Source organism: Marmota monax, unplaced genomic scaffold (genome assembly GCF_021218885.2).
Source record: "Marmota monax isolate L192 unplaced genomic scaffold, Marmota_monax_Labrador192_F-V1.1 WCK01_AAM20220418_F8-fsc00013, whole genome shotgun sequence".
Lineage (NCBI taxonomy): Eukaryota > Metazoa > Chordata > Mammalia > Rodentia > Sciuridae > Marmota > Marmota monax.
The window spans coordinates 25,666,481-25,691,738 of record NW_026692202.1 but is presented as its reverse complement, the minus strand read 5'-3'; the positions used below and the strand labels follow the sequence as shown (position 1 = coordinate 25,691,738).

Here is a 25,258-nt window from a genome sequence, read left to right as displayed (position 1 = left end):
CTTTTTATCCATATATACTTGAGGATGTTGGATTTAGCCTGATGAGAAAATAGATTTATAATAAATTATCACTGAAAATCAGAAACTTGTCTTGGAAAGAAAGGGTGCATGCCATGGGCAATTAACAGATGCAGAAATCCTTTAATTATAAAGCATGCCCTTACCTGAGGAACTTCATACTATGCTGACAAGAGGCTACATCTTATAATAAGCCTTTTCATTTTATACACACACAAACACACACCCACAATCTATGAACATGTTAAGACCCATATGTTCAAACAACCCATTTACAAATTGCTAGATGGGTCCAGCAGCACCTTCCTACTCTCTCAGCCATTTGAAGAAAGCCAAGTTCACTATTTCATCACCATTTTTCTTTCTGTGGCCCTTTGCATCAGTTCTAACAACACCTCTCTCTTTCTCTCCTATCAAACAGCAGTCTTGTTTTGGGATAGGTGTCAACCAAAGATGACAGCTATATTTTAAAGATCTTCATAGTCAAAAGAATGAGTCTCTTATGGTAGAAAATTAAATTCTGGTGGGAACTACTTTAGTTGCTAGTTAAGATGCCTTCCCTATTACTTCCCAACCCAGACAGACCACCCAGGTAACTTGCATAAGATTTAAAAGTCCATACATCTTGATAGTGCCACCCAGAGAGTCACTCCTGACCTGACTAGTTGAACTGCTGACTCTATTGTATAGCCATTCCTGTGCCAGAAGAACCACAGAATGCAGCAAGTTAGGAGCTGAAGATAGGGTGTCATCACAATTTTCAATCTGTTTCTTCATTCTCAAACCTCACAATGTTGGACCTTTCTGCAGAATTTCAGTTTGTTCTTTATTATTTATTGAGGAAGTCTGGTACATATAAAAGCTTCCTTTTAGCATAGATAAGACTAACTGGCTAACAGTTTTCAGGGCAAGTAGGATTAATTATCAGGAAGCTGTTGATAGTTCCTTGCTGACCTGTAAAAACCTAGTAAGTATGAGGTCAGCTAAAATAATAAGGTCTATTTAAAGTTTGGGTCACATAAGACGTCATTAAGGATCACATTATTTCAGCAAAGAAAATATTGCAGAGAGCTCTCCTCTTAAAAGAAAATAGCTTTTCTGTTGGAAAGCTTCCAAACCGCACCATTGCAAAACTCAAACACTTCAAACCATCGGACGCTAATGTTTAACTGTGTGTTTCTAGTTGTACTGAAAACCTTTTCCCCTTGGTAATTGATTTTTGTTGAATCCAGGTGTCATTTGACTTTTAATCCAAATTATGTTCCTTGTTCCGGGGAAGATACTTTCATTGCCCAGGGGTTTACTTTTTACACCCTGTATGATGTATAGTATATTCTACCCTGTTCCTTGTGATTAGAAAAAGCAGTAATCAGCATTTTACTAGAGTTGGGGAAGACAGTGAAGGGCGGGGCTGGCCCAAGGCAGGATTGTGAAATGCCTGAAAATTGTAAAGCCTTGTAAAGCCCTTGTCTCCTTGTTGTTTAACTCTTTTTTTGCCCTAATCTTTTATTCAGCTGCTTAGAGTTGTGTGACCCTTCTCAACTTCAGTTTCCTTCTGTTGGTTGCCTGAGACAGTGCACATTACATATGTGCATATGACCTGATGCATAGCATGCATCAAAAAAGTCTGGGAGTCATCATCACCAGCTTCATTAACATCTCCTAAGCCTCAGGAGTAAGGGGTACTTAATAGTGATGTACAATGAAATTCTTGTGAGAACATTAGCTTTTTATTGTAAATCGAAAGGAATGTACTTCTAATTCTGATATCCTAGGCCCTCATGGGAAGTAGATGTGGTGTGAGTTGGGGGAATGATGACAGCTGCCTCTTCACTGAACAGGCTTGGATGAAAAAAAAAAAAAAAAAAAAAAACATGATACTGTGAGTGAGGCATGGGGGCCGGGCAACTGTGGGCCCTGACCCGCTTACACTGGAGCTGGAGAGCCCACATCCTGGCTCAGTTCCCAAGCCACTCCCCTGGCAAACCTTACATATGAATTTTCCACCTTCCTCCTGCCACCAATCATTCCCTGAAAGGTCTGGTTAGTGTGTTTTACATGCTGTAGTGACAGAGAAAGATGCAAGATTTGTGGGATCTGTCTCTGGAATCTGACATTTAAACAATTATGGGGACCCTCTTTAATAATTACAAAATAAAAATAATAGATAAAATTGTGGGTGTTTAATTAGAAGAATAAAGAAACCACCACAAAGTATACATTCAAAAACCTGGTAAATACCATAAACATTGCAAAATCCTGAAAATAGTCTGTTTGTTCATTAATTTCTTGATATACCCTATGATGTTTTTCTTTTCTTTTCTTCCTTTCTTTCTTTCTTTCTTTCTTTTTTGTACATGCTCTTTGATTGCCCCCCTCACATATTTCCTAATAGGAGAGTATTTTCTGAGTTAGCATGGCATCAGTAAAACCAAAACCACTCATTACATCTTTTCATTAAGGTGACTTGAAGAATTTTCCACAAATGAGCTTCTGGCTCTGAATATTTCAAACCATTTTTTTCTCCTCTACCACCTGCATACTTCTATGATGAAGAATGTATCATATTGCATTACAGTCTTCAGTCCTATGTCTACATTCTGTCACCCAAAATGAGTGCACAAATGACTTCCACACAAAAGCAGGCAACAATAACTCATCATACCACATCAACACATCCCATCCAACCCAAGAAAAGGCATTTCTGGTTCAATTTCCCCTTAGCCAAGGACTCAGAGAAGGTTCACAGAGCCTGCGACTACCCAACAGGAAGGGGCATTGAGGGGAACTTAATATGGAAGAGACTGTACTCTTGATTGTACATAATAGCCAAATGTTACAAAAGCATATGCCCACGCAAGTGAGAGTCTCGGATTTCAACTTCTTTAGCTTCACACATCTATCTCTGCACAGAGGAGCCATCTCCACAGAATTTAGAAGATGGGGGCAAGGTCCTGCCCTCCCCCACTCACAAAAAAAAAATGCTTTATACACAACCACCTTATAGAATAAAGACTTACAAAACAAATATCAACTTTATTACTAAAGTCCATTGTGTCCAAACATGAGACAATCTCAGAGGCAGAAATCATGTTCCTTGGCTCTTTAGGAAAGAACTAGAGCTGACTTCTTCCTAAACTTTGTGTTATGGTTTGGATAAGTGCCCCCAAAAGACCCATGTGTTAAAGCCTCCATTCCTAGCCCATGGCACTACTGGGAGGTGATGGACCATTTAAAGGTATGGCCTAGTTCAATGAAGTTAGGTCACTGGGAATATGCACTTGAAGGGGACAATAAGAAACAGAGCCTTCCTCTCTTTTTTTACACTTCCTGGCCACCATGAAGTGAAGAGTTCCCTCCACCACTTGCTCCCTCCACAATGTATTGTCTCACCACAGGTCCAAAGCAATGGGGTCAATTGACCATGGACTGAAACCTCCAAAACTGTGAGCTCCAATTAGCCTTTTCTTCTTATAAGTTGATTCACTCAGGTATTGTTTTTTTTTACACTGACAGAAAGCTGATGAGAATACTATGAAGAACTTTGGTCCTTTTTTCTGCCCCTTCCTTCATCCCTATCTGAAGTAATGGGAAGGGGTAATTTTGGTTGTGAGAAGAAATTTTGTGGGCTGGAGGATGTAGCTTTGCAATAAAGTGCTTTCCTAGAATGCACAAGACCTGGTTTGATCCCCAACACCACCAAAAAAAAAAAAAAAAGAAAAGAAAAAAGAAAAAAAGAAATTCTGTTACATAGTTCAATAACTTCAATTGTCTAAACAAACTTAACTCTGTCACTATTTGTATGAGCTTGGACAAATTGGTCTTTCTAAGCCTCAGTATTCTCCTTTGTAAAATGGCAATAATATTGCTTTCTTTTCAAAAATGTAGAAAGGATTAAATGGATAATATATGGAAGTTACTGAGCACCTAGTAGCTGACTCAGATAGTATAGTTAATATTATTGTCCACACTTCAAGTGCTAATAATAAGGGAGGAACCAGACAGGGAATAGTGGAATGCCAGGTACACCAAACACACCATGGAAAGTCAAATTCATCAATGTTAAAAGGGAAGCTTTCAGTTTCAGCTTTTCCACCTTTGCCCCAGAGGCCCAGGAGAAACACAGGGGAAGTAGCCATGGCAACACGACAGCCACAATACCCTGTGAACAGAGTCTGTCAATAAATATGAGGATTTCAGGAGGCAGCAAGAATTCCTGCCTGGCTCTGGTTTTCCTCCTGATGTAAGCCCTAAGTCTGAAATTGCATGAGACTTGGGAAGGGTCCTAGCTTCATTTGAATAAGAATAGCAAGCTGCAAGGGACTGGTATTGATCACCTGGCAGGTTAGTAGTGTTGTACTAAAGTGATTTGTCCTCACAGGCCCTGAACACCACTACAGCGGCATGGTACAGGCTTTTGAGTAACCTGAGCCATCAGACAACTTGAGGGGTCAGAGCACTGCCATCAGTGCTTGGCTCTAAAACCAGAACATGCTAGGCTCCAAATCTCAGCTCTAGCACTTCTCATCTGTTATGGTTTGGATGTAAGGTTCCACCCCCACCAAAGTTCCTTTTAATGCAGGAGTAACTTGGCAGTTAAATAAAACTGAATTGTGAGAGCTGCAACCTAATCAGTCCTTCCTACTTTGAATGAAGAGACATGGGTGGTAACTGCAGGCAGGTGGGGCATGGCTGGAGGAGATAGGTCACTGGGTTCATGCCTTGGTATGGTGCATTTTCCTTTTGGCCTCTCTCTCTCTGATTCCTGAGTGCCATGTAGGGAGCAGCTTCCCTTCACAACATCCTTCCCTCATGATATACTGCTTTACTTCAGGCCCAGAGCAACAGAGTTGGCTATCTATGAACTGAAACCTCTGGAACCATGGGCCCCAGTAAACTTTAGCTCCTCTGAGTTGTTCTTGTTGGGTATTTTGGTCACAGTAACAGAAAAGCTGACAGAAATGCCATCTGCCGCAGTCTGGCTGGGCACAAATCACAAGCCACTGAAGCAGGAACAAACTTTATTTGTTTGGTTCCCTCATTCTAAAACCAGGACTATAAAGTACCTATGTGGTGAGGTTGCAGTGAGTATTTAAAGTTCATTAAATAAGATGACATTTCTAAAGGGCTTTAGATGGTGTCTGGCACATTTATAGCACTCAGTAATGGCCATCTCTAATTTAAATTGGAAATAAGGTGGACCGGTTATGTGAACTTGGCAGAAAAAGATAGTAAGTAAAGAAATTTCATACAAAAGGAAGTGAGGGGAAAGGAAAAAAAAACAAGGGGGAGAAATGAATTACAGTAGATGGGGTAGAGAGAGAAGATGGGAGGGGAGGGGAGGGGAGGGGAGGGGGGATAGTAGAGGATAGGAAAGGCAGCAGAATACAACAGACACTAGTATTGCAATATGTAAATCAGTGGATGTGTAACCGATGTGATTCTGCAATCTGTATACGGGGTAAAAATGGGAGTTCATAACCCACTTGAATCAAAGTGTGAAATATGATATGTCAAGAACTATGTAATGTTTTGAACAACCAACAATAAAAATTAAAAAAAAAGAAATTTATTTTAGATGTTCTAATTGTGTTTGTTTCTGGTGACTGCTGTAACAATTTTTCACAAACTTAAAAACAATTTGAACCTGGGTTGAAAGCAGCAGCAATTTATTTTCTCCCAGTTCTGGAGACCAAAAGTCGAAAATCAGTGTCAGTGGACCAAAACCATCGAGTCAGCAGGGCCACAGTGCCTCTGGAGCAGCCAGGACAGAATCCATTTCTTGCTTCTTCAGCTTCTGGTGGTTGACAGATAACTTTTGTTTGTTTGTTTGGATTGTGACTGCATCATTGCAATCTATGCAGTCATATTGCCTTCTCCTCTTCTGCCCATATCAAGCTCCTTTTATCTTCCCTCTCATAAAGACACTTAATTATGGCAACTAAGTTTCACCCCAATAATCCAGGATAATCTCCCCATCCAAGACCACTAACTTAATAATATCTATAAGCCCTAAATGTTCTAGGGAATAGGCCTGGTATCTTTGGAGGCCATTAATTCAGCCTCCTCTATATACACTATACTAGTCAATATACCGTCCTGCAAGACATAGATGAAGATGAAAATATAAGAAGGGAAGACAGAATACAGTACGCTGGGAACCACAAACATACAACAGGGAAGCAAAGGAAGGAGAACCATCCTGGGGAAATGAGGATAAAGGAAGAGCTAGCAGAGAAGGTGAAGCAGAAAGCAGGGCATCGACAGAAGATTTCTAAACCCTAGTGAGTTTGACAAAGGACAACATGATTAAAGCACTTCAGAGAGTCAAGGGAAGGATGGGGAAGGGATTACAGGGTATGACTAGTAAGAAGGATATCAGTAAATTTAGCTAAAGTGGATTTACTATCATGGGGGGTGGGGAAGCCAAATTGTGGTAGATTAAGGATGAATTCACCTCTGTGGTGCACTTTGTGTGTGAGGAGAGAAAAGTGGTGCAAACACACATCTTGACAAGCTTCTCCTCCTCCTCCTCACTCTCATTTCTATTTTCTTTGGATTTCCAACAATAGAAGCTCATCAAAAGCTCTGTACTTGCCAAGGTGGACATGACGCACGATTACAAGAGGAAGGCACTGCCTCTTTCCTGTATAAATATGTTTGCTCTCCAGCTCCTGAGAGAGGTCAGTGAAAAAGGTTTATTTATCCTTACTCAGTTCGTTCTCCCTCAAAGCTATTTATGACTAGTCAAGTAGTGACATTTTGGGTCATTATATTCTTTCTATATTTTTAAAAAGATTCTAAACTTTGAAATATATAGTTTACATTTTTAACATATAAATAGAAAAATATAATTAGAATGACTGTATGTTGGATAACATATAGGTATTCAATAATCATTGTGGATCATAAGCCATTGCTAAGCATTATATTAGGGGAAAATATAAGATTAATGTTATATTAAAACAAAAAGATAGTACTAACCGCTAAGGTTTTAGTGTGTTTCATATAATGGGTACTGATTTAAATGTTTTATCTATCAATATATTTAAAAATATTGTTTAGAGAGCATATACTAATATGATAATAGTATTAACCAAGTTTTATTGAAGTGGGAACTAAACTGCAAAGATAGAGAAAAACCACAGCTAGGAAGAATGAAGCAAAAATTAACTCAGTGGTCATTCTTGGGGCCTGTTCCCTGAACCACTATGACATTCCTTTTTTATAACATCTGCAAGAAGATTTCTCTAACATGCTTTTTAAAGGCAGAAACATGCAAATGAGCATTTTTTTTCAAAGTGACTTAACAAAAACCCAGGTTTTGCTTTCAAGAAAGCCTCATAATGCTATAAATCCTTATTCTTTATTCAGAACATACTTACTGAGTACCTATTAGTGTAATATGTATTTTTCTAGAAACTCAACTTTCATAAATAAACGAAATGCACAAAAACTCCTGCCTTCAAGTCCAGGTAAGCTGGTCCCAACTTTAAATTTCATGCAATAATCAATACTACCACCACAGTCCCAGAACCAAGATAAAACCAACTAACCACTATGATAAGAGAGCAACACTGAATCTTTGGAAGGAGAATTGCATTCTTTGGTAGAAAGTTCTATCACCAATTGTTGAAATCAACCTTCCATGGGAAATTCTGTTGTACTAAACCATGAGTAAAATATTAAAGATAAAACAAATGGAAATTCATACATGGAGAATTTTTTCTTGCTACTCACTGACCTTTCAAGCATCTAAATTAATAATTTTGGTTCAGAGAAGCAGTATCCTCATAATAATGAACAACTTGTTAGATATTTCTGGGTCTGTTTTCTTAGGATGGTATTGCCTGACATCTAAGATAAGATAATTTTCAGTCTGATTTTCTATGACCCTAAGTAACAAATATGAGGAGTTATGACAAAACTGTTCTACTTCAACGTTTTTTTTTTACTTCCCATCCATCAACAGGTAAGAATCTAGAAAAATATGAACATTTTAAATACTCAGAATGAGACACCCAATCCTCTGTAACAGTGTAAATCTGCCACAGTCTGGCTGCAGCAAAATAACCGGGGGGGGGGGGGGCAACTTGTGTAGATTGATACAGCAGGAGTGGGAGCCGTTTATTGTAGGACAGGAGGGGTATATATACATTCCATACAGCTTATCTTAATTCACATAAACTAGATACAGCAGTCAACCAATAAGGAATCTCCACACTTAATGGCTCGCTGGCGTTACTTCACAAACCACTCCCTCTGCAAAATGCCAGGCGCCATCTTGACTTGTTTACAGACTCTAACATAAATGGAGCCCCAGACATCAGCAGGCTCCTCCTTTCCACAATCCAAGATACTCACTTCCCATTAGACTTTGTCACTGGATCTCATTTTCACTTTATTCCAAAAGAAAACAGAACTCTTTGTACAGACAACTGAACAAATCTAACTGAATGCTCTGTATTTTTTATGTGATAAATATGACAACCCTAGTGGCAGTTTCTCAATCCTTTATTAGAAAAGTCTACCATGTCCAAGAAGAATTCCCAGACCATCTAGTATATTTTAATTTTTGCAGATTTTCATAGGTTTGAGTATTTGTGGAGGAAAGAGACTGTATAAACCAGTACTCAAGAATTATTTGCCTTCCCACAGTAATGGGCATTTGTATTGGACAAAAAGCTTTACCATATATCTAAGTTATAGTCCAGAAAAACTCTTTTCCCAGAAAGCTCATTTTCAGAGGTAGCAGAACATTTGGCCTGGCTGGGATGGATGATCAGCAGGATCCACCTGGCACCAAGTGAGTCCTAGAAGGACATCATCACCTGCACAGGCCCTTCCATACCCTGTGGGCACCTGACTTTGGCTAAGTCCTCCCAGCCAGTCTAAAGAAAATGGGCATTTACATCAAATTTCCCACCACTGACCTGATTTCTTTCTCTCTGCCCAAGGTCAGAGACCTGAGGTACATGAGGTGGGACCTTATTTGTCACGGTGAGGCCTGTGGCTGATTTTGGTGGTCAGAGTCTGAAGTATATAGGGAGAGTACTTCCCTCCATTGGATGGGCATTTAGGCTAGGGAACTATGTCAGCACATCAGCACATGGCCGTTAGGGCCCAGTGAGCCCTCACTCTGCCTCTCTCACTTCCTTAACATCTTCTGCTTCTCCAGGTTGCTCAGAAGGAACTTCCATTCTGCATCTGTGACAGGGTTTAAAGTTGGGCTTTAGAGTGAACTAATCGTTTAGAAACTAGTTGTTGTTTCAGGAAAAAGTTGATCCAGATGATGGTAATGGCAAAGGGCACTCCCGTTTTAAATTCAAGTCTGTCACAGGCTGTAGTCAGAGCTCTTGGGAGAGCTCAGTTACTCTCAGCTCTACCCCTTGTGCTTTTAGAAGTAGGAAACCAGCATGCTAATAAAACACAGAGTGACCACTTACTCATTTTCTTTAAATTGGGTATGATTGTAAGTGCAGTGAAAGTGGGATTTCAACAGGAACTAGAACACATTGTACCCTAGAACCAAGAGGACTTCATGGTTTAAAGTAGTCCGAGAGATAAGCTCCCTTAGCACTTTCCTGATTGGGAAAGTGGAAGTAGGAAGAGAAAGGAATATTGCCTTACAAATTCCAGATATATCATCAGTTTGGCAATTGGGAGAGTGTCCAGTGTCTGGGGGAGCTTCATCTGCTCTGGCCAGGATGCCCACCTGGTCCATTTTAAAATGCAGTCACTCTTCCCTCAACACTCCTTGTCTCTCTTCTGGGTTAATTTTCCGAAAGCAAGTATCATCATCTAACATATGATACATTTGATTACATTTTTGTTGTTGTTGTTGTTGTTGTTCTCTGCTCTGTACTCCTCCTTTCAGGATGAAAGTTCCACAAACCTATACATATTTATCTACTTAGTTCCTGCTGTATCTCCAGTAGCTAAAATACTGCCTGGCACAGAGTAAATGTCAGATAAATATTTGTGAATGAATTTGTTAAATTAAGTATCTATTCATTTGATGTCAATAATGATATTGGTGTTAAGATAAATATCACAGACAAATTGAATAATAAATAATCTTACAAATAGCTTATATTTATCAAGGATGTAATTATTTGTACGTGACAGTATACTAAACAGTTTTTATGGATTAACCCACTTAATTCTCACAAAAAGCCAATAAGGTATGAACTATTCTCAGCTGAGGAAGCTGAAACTGAGATAAAAATAGATAACTTGTTCAAGGTCACATAGGGTCATGTTGTGATTCAAACCCAGAAGCCTGACTCTTGAGAATTTCTCTACCTGAGTCTTTTTATCAAGAGAATGCTTTTACCTAGGGACACTAAAAATATGACAAAGGTATTAAATTCTCCCACAAACTATTAAAGGTTTTTGAATGAATAAAATACCATTTCATGCCCCACCCCTTCAAAAAAGTCAGTGGATCCTTGTATGTGAAAATGTGGAATATGAACAAATGAAGACATTCTCCCGTAACGAACAGTGTTAATATGCACTGGGTTGGAAATCTGGATGAACACTTGCTCTCCTGTTTTTGGTCATTTTGAAGCTTAGAATTTTGACTCCAATAAATATCAACATATAACTGGCCAAGATGATTCTTAACTTTGGTCTTTATGAAGACGGCAAATGGACTTGTAAGTAACAACGAAAACCACCACAGATTCTGGAGTGAGAATGATACTATTTCTCACTAATTCTTAATCCACTAACAATTAATAATACTGATTAACAATTTACTAACAATACTAACAATTAATTAATTACTAATTAATTACTAACAATTAATTCTGGATAGGACCTGATTTAAATTTCTAATTCCTCCTCCCCAAGGAACAGACTGTATTCTTTACCACGCACATCAAACGAATCTCCTCTTTCCTACCCATACAGAAAGCCCCTCTTCCCTCTTCCTGTTTGTTGGCTGTTCCTGTCTGTTCTGGGTTCCTTCCTTTTCTTATATCAGGATGCTTACTATCACTTTCACATTCATCTCCATCTCCATTAAAACAATGATTCCCTGCTTCTGTGAAGCACTCCTTATTTGGTTTGAGCTCCAGCAATCTTGATCACCACTACCAGAATCCCAGTAACTGCCTGTGGGAGGCGGTAACCAAGAACAGTTCCTGGTGAATCATCCTTGCCTGCTGTTTTTTAGACAGCATTTTTGCTAGTTCTCAAGTATCTAACCCAAGTAGCAAACTATAGCCAGCAGGAAATATTGAGCAAACAGCCTATTGTGTGTAGTCTTGGGGTGTGGAAAGGTATTTTAGAGAAAAATACCATCAACTGGACATCTGGGAACACTAACATTGAACCTCAACTAAACGAATGTTATCTTTTTTTAATTTCATTAAACTTCTATTAGAAAGAATAGTATTCAATTATTATTACATTTTTAATTTTTCAATGAAAACTGCAAATGTGTTTTCTCTTTTGCTATGTGAGTACTTACATTCAATCCTCTTGGACCACAAAGCCTAAAATATTTGTTAGCTGACATTTTACAAAAAAGAAAAAAAAAAGTCTGCTGATCCTTAATGTAATATTTAATATTGATGATTCCAAAAATTTCAGTTGGTAATTATTGTTTTAAAAGAGAAACTACAAGATTCACCAACTTTAACATTATTTATATGTGATTTAAGTATGTTATTGTGTGGTATCCTTTTTAAATTTTATAGTTATTTGCTGCCACACACAGAGTTTTGAATTTCTTGTTGTTAATATTAGTTTTCATTTTCAAAGGAGGCTTACTTTTTTTTAAACTAAACTCTATTGTCACAATTGACTAATTATCATTAAAACATCCCTTTTGGCAGCTTATTTATGGTGGATGCCAAATTATATGCAGTGTAGTATAAGAAGATAATTCAAATCATCCAAAATATATGCCTCAATAAACACACAATCTAGGAAAACTCTTTATTCAGGGTCATCTCTTTCCTAACTGAACCAACAAGGATATTAATGTTTTGTAAAATTTCCAATTGACTACCATCCAATTTCAAAGAAAAGATGTTTTTTAAACAAAAGACACTGTTGAAGGAAAATGTGTGTGGATGTCCATTCATACACCAAAGGAATCTCTTCAGCTAACCCCTAAGAAAAGTGCAGAGCCCAAGTATTTTATTTTTTTTGAAGATATTTTGAATGGAGTGGTTGTCCTCATTTCCATTTCAGAGGATTTGTCGCTGATATACAGGAATGCCTTTGATTTATGCGTGTTGATTTTATATCCTGCCACTTTGCTGAATTCATTTATTAGCTCTAATAGTTTCTTTGTAGACCCTTTTGGGTCTGCTAGGTATAGAATCATGTCATCTGAAAATAGTGATAATTTAAGTTCTTCTTTTCCTATTTTGATGCCTTTAATTTCTTTCGTCTGTCTAATTGCTCTGGCCAGTGTTTCGAGAACTATGTTGAACAGAAGTGGTGAGAGAGGGCATCCCTGTCTTGTTCCAGATTTTAGAGGGAATGCCTTCAATTTTTCTCCATTCAGAATGATGCTAGCCTGAGGCTTAGCATAGATTGCTTTTACAATATTGAGGTATGTTCCGGTTATCCCTAGTTTTTCTAGAGTTTTGAACATAAAGGGATGCTGTACTTTGTCGAATGCTTTTTCTGCATCTATCGAGATGATCATATGGTTCTTATTTTTAAGTCTATTGATGTGGTGAATAACATTTATTGATTTCTGTATATTGAACCAGCCTTGCATCCCAGGGATGAATCCTACTTGATCATGGTGCACAATTTTTTTGATATGTTTTTGTATCCGAGTGGCCAGAATTTTATTGAGGATTTTTGCATCTAGGTTCATTAGAGATATTGGTCTGTAGTTTTCTTTCTTTGAAGTGTCTTTGTCTGGTTTAGGTATCAGGGTGATTTGGCCTCGTAGAATGAATTTGGAAGTTCTCCTTCTTTTTCTATTTCCCGAAGTAGCTTGAAAAGTATTGGTATTAGTTCCTCTTTAAAGGTTTTGTAAAACTCTGCTGTATACCCATCCGGTCCTGGGCTTTTCTTAGTTGGTAGTCTTTTGATGGTTTCTTCTATTTCCTCAATTGATATTGGTCTGTTTAGGTTGTCTATATCCTCCTGACTCAATCTGGGCAGATCATATGACTTAAGAAATTTATCTATGCCTTCACTATCTTCTAATTTATTGGAGTATAAGGACTCAAAATAATTTTTGATTATCTTCTGTATTTCTGAATTGTCTGTTGTGATATTGCCTCTTTCATCCCGTATGTTAGTAATTTGAGTTCTCTCTCTTCTTCTCTTCGCTAGCATGGCTAAGGGTCTGTCGATTTTGTTTATTTTTTCAAAGAACCTTATACAATGAAAACTACAGAACCCTAAAGAGAGAAATTGAAGAAGATCTTAGAAGATGGAAAAATATACCCTGTTCATGGATAGGCAGAACTAACATCATCAAAATGGCGATATTACCAAAAGTTCTCTATAGGTTTAATGCAATGCCAATCAAAATCCCAATGGCATTTCTTGTAGAAATAGAGAAAGCAATCATGAAATTCATATGGAAAAATAAAAGACCCAGAATAGCAAAAACAATGCTAAGCAGGAAGTGTGAATCAGGCGGTATAGCGATACCAGACTTCAAACTATACTACAGAGCAATAGTAACAAAAACAGCATGGTACTGGTACCAAAACAGGCGGGTGGACCAATGGTACAGAATAGAGGACACAGAAACCAATCCACAAAACTACAACTACCTTATATTTGATAAAGGGGCTAAAAGCATGCAATGGAGGAAGGATAGCATCTTCAACAAATGGTGCTGGGAAAACTGGAAATCCATATGCAACAAAATGAAACTGAATCCCTTTCTCTCGCCATGCACAAAAGTGAATTCAAAATGGATCAAGGAGCTTGATATCAAATCAGAGACACGCCGTCTGATAGAAGAAAAAGTTGGCTACGATCTACATACTGTGGGGTCAGGCTCCAAATTCCTCAGTAGGACACCCATACCACAAAAGTTAATAACTAGAATCAACAAATGGGACTTGCTCAAACTAAAAAGGCTTTTCTCAGCAAAAGATACAATAAGAGAGGTAAATAGAGAGCCTACATCCTGGGAACAAATCTTTACTCCTCACACTTCAGATAGAGCCCTAATATCCAGAGTATACAAAGAACTCAAAAAATTAGACAATAAGATAACAAACAACCCAATCAACAAATGGGCCAAGGACCTGAACAGACACTTCTCAGAGGAGGACATACAATCAATCAACAAGTACATGAAAAAATGCTCAACATCTCTAGCAGTCAGAGAAATGCAAATCAAAACCACCCTAAGATACCATCTCACTCCAGTTAGATTGGCAGCCATTATGAAGTCAAACAACAACAAGTGCTGGCGAGGATGTGGGGAAAAGGGTACACTTGTACATTGCTGGTGGGACTGCAAATTGGTGCAGCCAATTTGGAAAGCAGTATGGAGATTTCTTGGAAAGCTGGGAATGGAGCCACCATTTGACCCAGCTATTCCCCTTCTCGGTCTATTCCCTAAAGACCTAAAAAGAGCATGCTACAGGGACACTGCTACATCGATGTTCATAGCAGCACAATTCACAATAGCTAGACTATGGAACCAACCTAGATGCCCTTCAATGGATGAATGGATAAAAAAAAATGTGGCATTTATACACAATGGAGTATTACTCTGCATTAAAAAATGACAAAATCATAGAATTTACAGGGAAATGGATGGCATTAGAGCAGATTATGCTAAGTGAAGCTAGCCAATCCCTAAAAAACAAATGCCAAATGTCTTCTTTGATATAAGGAGAGTAACTAAGAACAGAGTAGGGTTGAAGAGCATGAGAAGAAGATTAACATTAAACAGGGATGAGAGGTGGGAGGGAAAGGGAGAGAGAAGGGAAAATGCATGGAAATGGAAGGAGACCCTCAGAGTTATACAAAAGTACATATAAGAGGAAGTGAGGGGAAGGGGAAAAATAATATAAGGGGGACAAACGAATGTCAGTAGAGGGGGCAGAGAGAGAAGAGGGGAGGGGAGGGGAGGGGAGGGGAGGGGAGGGGGGATAGTAGAGGATAGGAAAGGCAGCAGAATACAACAGACACTAGTATGGCAATATGTAAATCAATGGATGTGTAACTGATGTGATTCTGCAATCTGTATATGGGGTAAAAATGGGAGCTCATAACCCACTTGAATCAAATTGTGAAATATGATATATCAAGAACTATGTAATGTTTTGAACAGCCAACAATAAAAAATTAAAAAAAAGAAAAGAAAAGTGCAGAGCACCCTGAACAGAACTATAAAAATAAAGATATGACTTCCTGCATACAAAGAATGTTTTAAAGCTATTCCTTTTTTTTTTTTTTCTTGGTACACCTTGAGCCAGCCAAGGGAAGAAGAACACATAGGAGCGACTGCATCCTGAAACTCCCTAAAAGCCATCATTGAATTGAGTCAAGTCAGGTTTATGGAACAAATAAATTCAGCCTGGATATGGGGCTGTTTATTCGTCGTTCACTAATGCACTCTACACACTTTTATGGAGGATTCACTATAAGACTAGGACAATACTTTCCTCTTCAAAGGGACTCAGAGTTGATTTAATCCTGTTTGACCAAGGTTGTACCTAGGAAAAAGTTATAGGTCAGGTAAACAGAATTAGTTGTCTCTCAGTTTATTTACCTACCTTGCCTTCATCTTTTAAAGCCATCAATGTCATTGCTCCCAGCCCTGCCATTCCTGTCTTAACTTCAGAATCTTCTCCCTAGGGTCACCGTCTGTGCTTTCCCTGACTCAGATCCCCAGAATTCCCACAACAACTCAAAGCCAAGATTCCTTTTCCTGCCTTATCTTTCTTATCTCATTCTTTTAGGACAAGATTGAGTCTAAAACACCAACTAGCACTTTAGAAAGTAGAGTAAATTCTCAAACTTGTAGAAAAGAATAGGATCTAACATTTATCAGTTCTAGTGCTTACATGGGCCAGATCCTTTTCTATACATTTTACATTAATTAACTCATTTTCCTTTCATAGTAACCTTACAAAGTATGTACTTCTATTATTCTGAATTTCAAAAACGAAGAAACAGGATAGAAAATTTCAGTGACTTGCCCAAGATTGCTCTGCTAAGTGGAAGGGCCAGATACCAAGCCAACCAATCTGGCTTCTAGCCCCTACACTTTCTAGTGCCTCTAGCAAGACGTCAAAGATATACATAGATTTTAGGAGTTGATCAGCAAGAGGCAGGCTTCCAAATTTGGTCTAACCTAGATAAAGACTATTGTGAGGAGGGGGATTTTCAGCTGAGTAAGAGGTAAGCAGTCTTCTTTGGAAGACAGATGAGGGGAGTGAAAGGCTTATCCTATAAGGGTCAATGTTGAACTGAGAGCTGTAAAGGAAATATTTCTATTCACAAGAGAAACCGGTTTCTTGAAAAGTTGAAAGGAGAAGCCTCTTAGTCTTAAGGGCCCTGCCAGGTTCACCTTGACCCTATGAATGATCCTCCCACTGGGGCCTGGTTATTACTGAGATGAAGAGTTGTCAAGTTCTACCAGCATCCAGGGTGCACCCCTCCAGTCAGGGGCCAAGTCCTTCAGAGAAAACCTCTTCCCTTATCCCATCAAGAGAAAGAGGCTGGAGCCAGATGGCCGATTATTGAGAATTTTCTGAACTGTAAAGTCCTTCCAATGTGGCACATGTCATATCAGCCTAAGCCATCGAGAATGAATACTCAAACTAAAACTGCCAGAGTTGAGTTTGACTCTTATTCTGTGTGTGACCATACTCTAGAAGCTATATAGAATGTGTCAAAACAAGCCATCACTTGTGAGCTCATGCTAAGTAAGTCACCACAGACAGGGTGTGTGAACAGCTTTTGCAGCATTCCTGGGCCTTGGGCATCCCCTTCCCGGTCCCTCCAATGGGCTCTGGGACCATTAACCTAGATTGTGGTAGAACAGAGATAACACAACCCTCCTGTTACTCAGAGATAGCTTCAGGTGTGTGGAATGTCAAAAACCCTTAAACCACAACAATGTGGCAAGGACAGAGAGGAGACCAATTCAGTTCCTGTCCCTAGATGCCAAACATTCATATATATTTTTTCAAAAAGAGTTAAAACTTCCTGGCTGGCTTTTCCTGGTTTTTCCCTTTCTGCTCACACATAAATCTTGACTATGCCTTCTTACTTTTAACCAATGTTTTATTGGGATTAAGCTAGGTAGATTGTACCAGGCTGCTCAAAGCCACATCTTCTATATTCTCTTTTAGGATATATCCTAACGTTCTAATAACTAGACTAAGATGGGCGACTGAAGAAGGGTGATGTATGCAGGGTTGAGCTTACAGGTATCGGGAGAGGTGGACAGGCTATGGTTCAGATTTCCTTAGAAGGTATTTTTCTTCCTTGTTCCCTCCCTCCTTTCCTTCCTCCTCTCTGCCCAACTCAGGTTATTTGTTATTATGGAAAGAATAAAAGACTTGAAATTTGGGTTAAAAATCCTGACTTCACCATTTCCTAATTTCTAGGGCTTTTTCCATATGTGAAATGGGTCTGACATGCACCCCCAGGCTGGGACACTTGTGGAACTGAGACTAACAGGCTGACACACAGTAAACACTCAACAACTAGAGCTGATTCTACCTCATTTGTTCAGATGAAGCTAGAAACAAAACCCTGTAAGTTGGAAAGAAAAAAACCCTTCAATCAGAAATAAAAAGTGTTTAACAATTACATTGCTATGTAAATAGTGCTGTATTAATAATTTTAATCAGGGTTATAGTAAAGGACAAATTAGCCTTAGAAATTTCTGATAAGAAAGGCTGTAGGTGGTGAAACCAGATGCCATGCTTCATGCTTAAATGTCACCAGAGTTCTTCAAGGTATCTCAATTGAAATTAGGAAGGAAATTGAGTCAATTGGCTTAATTCTTCCTAAAAAATAAGTTTTGTGTTTGCTTTCTTCCATGTACAATTTTTAAAAATTATACTGATAGTGATGGTGTCTTCTAAAATGTATTATTTTAAAATTCATGTTATCTCATTAATAAATGGTAAATCATCAGAAGGGAAGTAGAGGAGGAATAAAAAGTTAAGGGCAATGAGTAATTGCCAGTGCTGATGGAGCTTATCTCAGCTAGACAATGCTCTAAATATTTTTCTCATGTAAATCCATTCCAGTTCACAACACTGTGATGTTAGGCACTCATTATTTTAATTTGAAGCCAAGGAAACCGAGTTGCCCAAGGACTCAAAACTAATAAACACTAGGTCTAGATTTGAGCCCTGGTATTTGGCTTCAGAACACAGGTTCAGTCTCTACACTACCTGCCTATTCTTTAACTTCAATATATGAACTAATCAAACTTAAGTCATCCTGTGGTAAGCAACACACCTAAATGTAGGTCTATACCACAAAGCATGAAAAGAAAAGGAATTTGCAATTGTCTCATTTATTTGTAACATGATTTTAAAGTTTAAAAAGAGAAATGCACGAGTCAAGCTCCTCATTTTGCTGATAAACAAAAAGACTTAACTAAAGTCATACTGATTATTAGTAGGAGAACCATTACTAATATTTGGGCTTCCTATCTTCTAGGTCAGAGCTCATTGACTCTATTTTCCACATGGCAGTAATTACAATGAGATCTAATAATGTGCTCTATTAAGCCTTTGATTTATTTTATTCTTCTTAATCTTCTCCACGGTCCTACTAAATATTTTCACACCCATTTCACAGATGAGGAAACCTTTGGCCTATGTGAGTCTGACCCCAAATCCATGCTATTAAATTTTACATTAATATCATTACCCATTTTAGATTTATTACTCAGTTTAAATATTTTGGCAATAAAAGGATTTTTGTGTAGCTTTGTTTTGAATAATTTCATTTGGTGTTCTTTCCAATTTACTGAGTAGTCCATCTCACTAAAGCCTAAATTGAGAACACTAGTATTCTGTATTACCTATTGATCTTGTTTGCATACATAAGAAAATGGGATGAAAGAAAAGCTTCCACAGACTAAAGAAATTGTTCTAAGTGAAAATTCTTCTGCAAGGCATTAAAACCTATATTTAGTTTCACGTCTCTCTTCAAGAGTCTTTGCCATTTAAAAACACACTGTATTTGTCATAAAATCCAGCCAACACGAGTGGACTTTTCAAGTACGTGAATATGGCCCCTATTCTGAAGGAAGGAGAACTTTTGATGTGTTCTAGGTGCTAAATGGACAGGAATAAAATGCCAACCGAATTAAGGAGCAGTGCAAAGTAAAAAAGAGTTAAAATTACAAGTACTGCAGACTTGTTTTGAGGTTGGATAGAAGGAATAAAAAGGTAGAAAGGAGATAAAAGGAAGGACAAGGAGATTGTAACATTAGTATCAAAGGCTTGGGCTGAAGTTCCTCATACCTTTTCTTTCCAAGCCAGTTCTCTCTCCCAGGTCTGACACTCCCAAATTTCTGGAAAATCTACAAATCTTCACTCACACTATATTTTGTTGTTTGTTTACTTGTTTCTGGGAATTGAACTTAGGGATGCTTTATCCCTGAGCTACATTCCCAAGTCTTTTTAACTTTTTTATTTTAAGACAGAGTATCACTTAATTGCTTAGAAGGACTCACTAAATTACTGAAGCTGACCTGAAACGTGATCCTCCCGCCATGGCCTCCTGAGTTGCTGGTATTACAGGTGTGAGCCACCAGATCCAGCTTCACCCACAATCTTGAAGTTTCTAGAAATCTACTTATAAAAATTGCCCTGTGTACCATTAATTATCTCAGTAATATGTATGTTTTTAGAATAGATTATGTAAAGGGAGATATGAAGCTTGTAATATAGGGTACTTTCCCAATGTTATCTATTGCATATAATGGAGAAGATGACAAGCTTAGGATCCTGAGAGCTGCCAGACTACCACGAAGTGTCACGTGATCACTAGAGTCATGTCATCTCTGCATATCTTCCCATACACAGTGCCAAAAGTAACTCTCATTCTCAAGGCAACTTGAAACTCTCCTTTGCATATGTGTTCCCTGCTTTCTAAATAAATCTCTTTGCCTGAGTATCTGACAAGTGCTGAAATTCTTTTCCATCGCCTCTGTTGAGGGAACCAATCATCCTATATTGAGGTCCTCAGATCCCTTCGGGTGACATTGTTCTCTATTTTTGGTATAATATGTGTTGTTGTTGTTGATGATGATGTTCGGTATTCTCTCCAGTCCTATTGCCCACTCATCTGTTGTTGAGGCTTATCAAAAAATGTGGAAGGACAGTGCATTCCACATGTGGCCCAAGGTAACCTAAGAGATTCACTTGCTGACACTCTAAGGATTATTTAATTTGGGGGAAGACTAACTAGGATAAAATAAATAATCCTAATTTGAATTATTTATTGTTAATTATTAATCATTGATAAGAACTAATTAAATCAATTTCATGGAGCTAATAATAATTATTTATAAACTGATATCAAAATATAAATCATCTATGAAACTAAAACCATAAAAGGAGGCTCAAAGGTAACAACACAAACTTAGCATCTAACCTACCTAACTTTACATTGACAATTCCCTATTAATATTTAAGGGAAAGACACATATCCCCAAATCAACAGTCACTCATTTCCAGAAATCCATCTTTACTAGGAGCCTTCTGGGCCAATTACATTTGGTTGATTATAGTCAAATGTTAATTTAACCTTTATGATATTGCATGCTCTCGGAACAGTTTTACCCCTCCCATACATGATGCACCACCCCCCCAAAAGGCAAATGAAGGGTGATCATATAAAATAAGTGACCTCAAAGAATAATTTAATGCTTACTAGAGATAATCCTTTATTTCCAAGCCAACATCTTCACACCCATATTGCACAAATTATGAATTTATGTTCAAATAGCTTAAATGGAAAAAATGTAAGGTACATTTGGAAAAAATAGAGATTTTTTTCTAATCAGTTTTGAACTTGTGCCTTTTGTTTTTTTTATCTTTTTTTTTCCTTTAATTTTTATTGTTGGTTGTTCAAAACATTACATAGTTCTTGACATATCATATTTCACACTTTGATTCAAGTGGGTTATGAACTTCCATTTTTACCCCGTATACAGATTGCAGCATCACATCGGTTACACATCCACTGTTTTACATATTGCTATACTAGTGTCTGTTGTATTCTGCTGCTTTTCCTATCCTCTGCTATCCCCCATCCCCTCCCCTCCCCTCTTCTTTCTCTACCCCATCTACTGTAATTCATTTCTCCCCCTTGTTTTTTTTTTCCCCTTTCCCCTCACTTCCTCTTGTATGTACTTTTGTATAACCATGAGGGTCTACTTCCATTTCCATGCAATTTCCCTTCTCTTTCCTTTTCCCTCCCACCTCTCACCCCTGTTTAATGTTAATCTTCTTCTCATGCTCTTCAACCCTACTCTGTTCTTAGTTACTCTCCTTATATCAAAGAAAACATTTGGCATTTGTTTTTTAGGGATTGGCTAGCTTCACTTAGCATAATCTGCTCTAATGCCATCCATTTCCCTGTAAATTCTATGATTTTGTCATTTTTTAATGCAGAGTAATACTCCATTGTGTATAACTGCCACATTTTTTTTATCCATTTGTCTATTGAAGGGCATCTAGGTTGGTTCCATAGTCTTGCTATTGTGAATTGTGCTGCTATGAACATCGATGTAGCAGTGTCCCTGTAGCATGCTCTTTTTAGGTCTTTAGGGAATAGACCGAGAAGGGGAATAGCTGGGTCAAATGATGGTTCCATTCCCAGCTTTCCAAGAAATCTCCATACTGCTTTCCAAATTGGCTGCACCAATTTGCAGTCCCACCAGCAATGTACAAGTTTACACTTTTCCCCACATCCTCGCCAGCACTTGTTGTTGTTTGACTTCATAATGGCTGCCAATCTAACTGGAGTGAGATGGTATCTTAGGGTGGTTTTGATTTGCATTTCTCTGACTGCTAGAGATGGTGAGCATTTTTTCATGTACTTTTGATTGATTGTATGTCCTTCTCTGAGAAGTGTCTGTTCAGGTCCTTGGCCCATTTGTTGATTGGGTTATTCGTTTTCGTATTGTTTAATTTTTTGAGTTCTTTGTATACTCTGGATATTAGGGCTCTATCTGAAGTGTGAGGAGTAAAGATTTGTTCCCAGGATGTAGGCTCCCTATTTACCTCTCTTATTGTTTCTTTTGCTGAGAAAAGACTTTTTAGTTTGAGTAAGTCCCATTTGTTGATTCTAGTTATTAACTCTTGTGCTATGGGTGTCCTATTGAGGAATTTGGAGCCCGACCCCACAGTATGTAGATCGTAGCCAACTTTTTCTTGTATCAGATGCCGTGTCTCTGATTGAACTTGTGCCTTTTGGAAATTAGTAATATGTGTCTGTTAACTAACTCTAAATAAACCTGAAAAAAAAAGGAAGTCATCTCTGTTGTGATTCAACCCTGTGACAACCAATCTGAATTTCAGCTATTTTCTTAAACATGTAGGTAGCTTTCTAAATACTTAAAGGACATTTGTATTTTTCATTTTATTCCCACTTAATAGTGGCTATTAATACAATTTCTTAAGTACATTGCTTAATTTTAAGACTCTGATTTCCAGTCTCCAGGTCTTCAGGAATGGCTCTTTAAATCTAAAGAGGTCTATGCTGGTAACAGGTGGCAGAGGTTGTGTGTTCCATGATATCAGCAACAGTAGCCCAGCCTACATGCTGCACTACAGTGTGATCCCTCTCTTGAATCTGAGCAGGATTGTGATTTGCTGCTCACTAATGAAATGCAGCAAGAGTGACGAAGCATGACTTTATGACTTTGAAGCCTGAGTCCAAAAAACCCCCAAATCCCAACTCTCATCTTGTACAAGAGAAAACTTGTCTTTCAGAACCTTGAGTTGCTCCACATAGAAACCTTGACCATCCTGAGAAGACTGTCCCAGGAGGATGGCTACACCAGAGGAAAAGAACACACATTAGTGATTTAGTCTATTGCGTAACAGAGGTGCCAGTCAATAGCCAGCATTCACCACTGTATAGGAGTGACGAATACCCTGAGACCAGCAATGTCACAAAAGAATATAATATAAACTGCATATACAGTTTTAAATTTTCTATTAGTTGCATTTAAAAACTCAAAATAAGTCAAATTAAATTTGTTAATATTTTATTTTACCCACTCTATGTACAATAGTATTACTTTAGTATATAATAAGCATACAAATTATTAACACAATGTTTAAAAGTTTTTTTTCTTTTCATGCTAAGTGTTTGAAATAATGTGTGGGAGAGAGGGTTTTTAAACTTAGAGCACAATTCAAATCAGACCAGACACATTTCAAGTGCTGACTAGCCATGTGTGGTTAGTGCCTACTGTATGACATACCACAGCTCCAGAAGGTTTCAGCCTCCAGTAATCCAGTTCGCCCATACCCTCACCCCAGTCATGAAGTCTTTGCAGCTGAGTGATAGACAATGTGGAGGCCTCTCCATAGTCCTGATCACAAGATACATGTTGAAAGCTGCTAAGTTGTGGTTGGCATTAATAGTGGAACCTAGATACCACTAGAAGTGTAGGTTATAAGAGCAGACATATTTTCACCTTCTGCTCAACCTTAGTGGTCTTAATGAAAAATCAAGACATAAGCTATCTTGTGACCATAGATCCAGTCTGCCTTTCTGAATCCTGTCATTCCCAGTCCTGGTGGTGGTCCTGCCAATGGTTTGGGGAGGCCCAACCCTACCTCAGGTAGTCCCAGACATCTCTAGCAAGTCAGAGCACTTCCAGATAAGCTGAATGAGTAGGGAAATGCCCTGAAGGACAAGGTCTGGGAAGCTATCTAACAGTGACATTCCTGTCAAGACCCAAAACTGGTTTTCCAAGATAACCAACAGTGAAGGATAAACTCAAGGTCACTGTCTCTTGAACACCTGGATGGCTACAACCTAGTACTCAAGCCAAGGATTCCCTCCATGATGCCCTATCCTGCCTCCTAATCCACACCAATAAAAATCCTATAGGGAAAAAAATGTTAAAACATAGAATCTTAAGGCCCTTAGAAAAGTCCTTAAAGAACATTTAGAATCATCCTTCTGCCTATTATGAAAACCATTATATTTCAGCAAAGAGTCTACTCATCCCTGATTAACCATTTACAGGTAAAATTCACAAGAAAATGCATTGAATTTTTGAACAACTTTTAGTTTTTAAAATTTTCTTATCTAAGGAATTTTTTTAAATGACCTTTTTTATAACTTTTCTCCAACAGTTCTATTCTGGACCCAGAAGCTTCAGGTCTAAACTCTCTGACCACACAGCCTTCTGACCTTTGGAGACAGTGAATATCCTTTCCTTGCCCATCGCATTTCCCTCCAACCCTTGTATTCCCTTTTCTAGACTGAACATCTCAAATTCCTTCAACTGCTCCTCATAGGGTGTGATTCGGAATTTTAAACACTAGAACAAATTCCCATGGCTGTCTACTTCATGACCCTTCATAAATCTCAAACTTTCTAGTTCTTAGAATTGAATATATATTGCAGGTGTGGACTGGCCAATACAGTGTTCAGTGGGACTGTTAGTCTTGCTGTGGATGATGTATTTTCATGAAGGTAAGTAAGGTTGCTACTCTCCAAAGGTATTTTAATGAAGACAGAGCTCATTCCATCCAAATACAAATTGTCCCTTAGCTACATGCAGCTTAATGTATCTCAGGAAGTACCTAGCACTTAAAATTGGAAAAACTGACCTTTATTTCAACCAGTAATTTACTAGACTTCAGGCAATTTGTTTATATTATCTGTGTCACACTTTCTTCATTTATTAAAAAGTAATAATATAGAATTTTTTTGTTAGGCATGTAATGGAATAAATATGTATAAATGATATGTAATCTGTGAAAACCTATACAAATACAAGAGACTTGTGCTATTGATATCAGCCTAAGAATAGAAATTGATGATTATTTCCATTAGAATTTATCTTCCTGGTTCAGACTCACCATCACAGCTCATGAAAAATCTTGTTTAAAATGTTATTCAGTCATTCTATAAACATTTACTAAGCATATATTCTATGTCAGACATAGCATTATTGTTTCTCCTCAGTGCCTCAGAAAGCCTACCAAACTTGAAAAGTCCCTAAGTCATCCATCAACTGCCCACAGATAAGTCAGAGTTATGTAATCAAAAGGAGTTG

The 25,258-nt window shown here is 38.1% G+C and overlaps 1 long non-coding RNA gene across 4 annotated transcripts in view; it reads right to left on the bottom strand.

Moving 5' to 3' along the window:
- The window catches only part of LOC124084771 (uncharacterized), a 160,045-nt gene that overhangs the window by 5,405 nt on the left and 129,382 nt on the right, over positions 1 to 25,258 (bottom strand). For 3 of the 4 annotated variants that reach the window (XR_006849236.2, XR_006849239.2, XR_009225911.1), the window contains one exon: positions 21,496 to 23,011. The exons of the other annotated variant lie outside the window; for it this stretch is intronic. This is a non-coding gene — a long non-coding RNA (uncharacterized LOC124084771). Of the gene's footprint in view, positions 1 to 21,495; positions 23,012 to 25,258 lie in introns of those variants that run through there. 4 annotated transcript variants of the gene reach the window in all.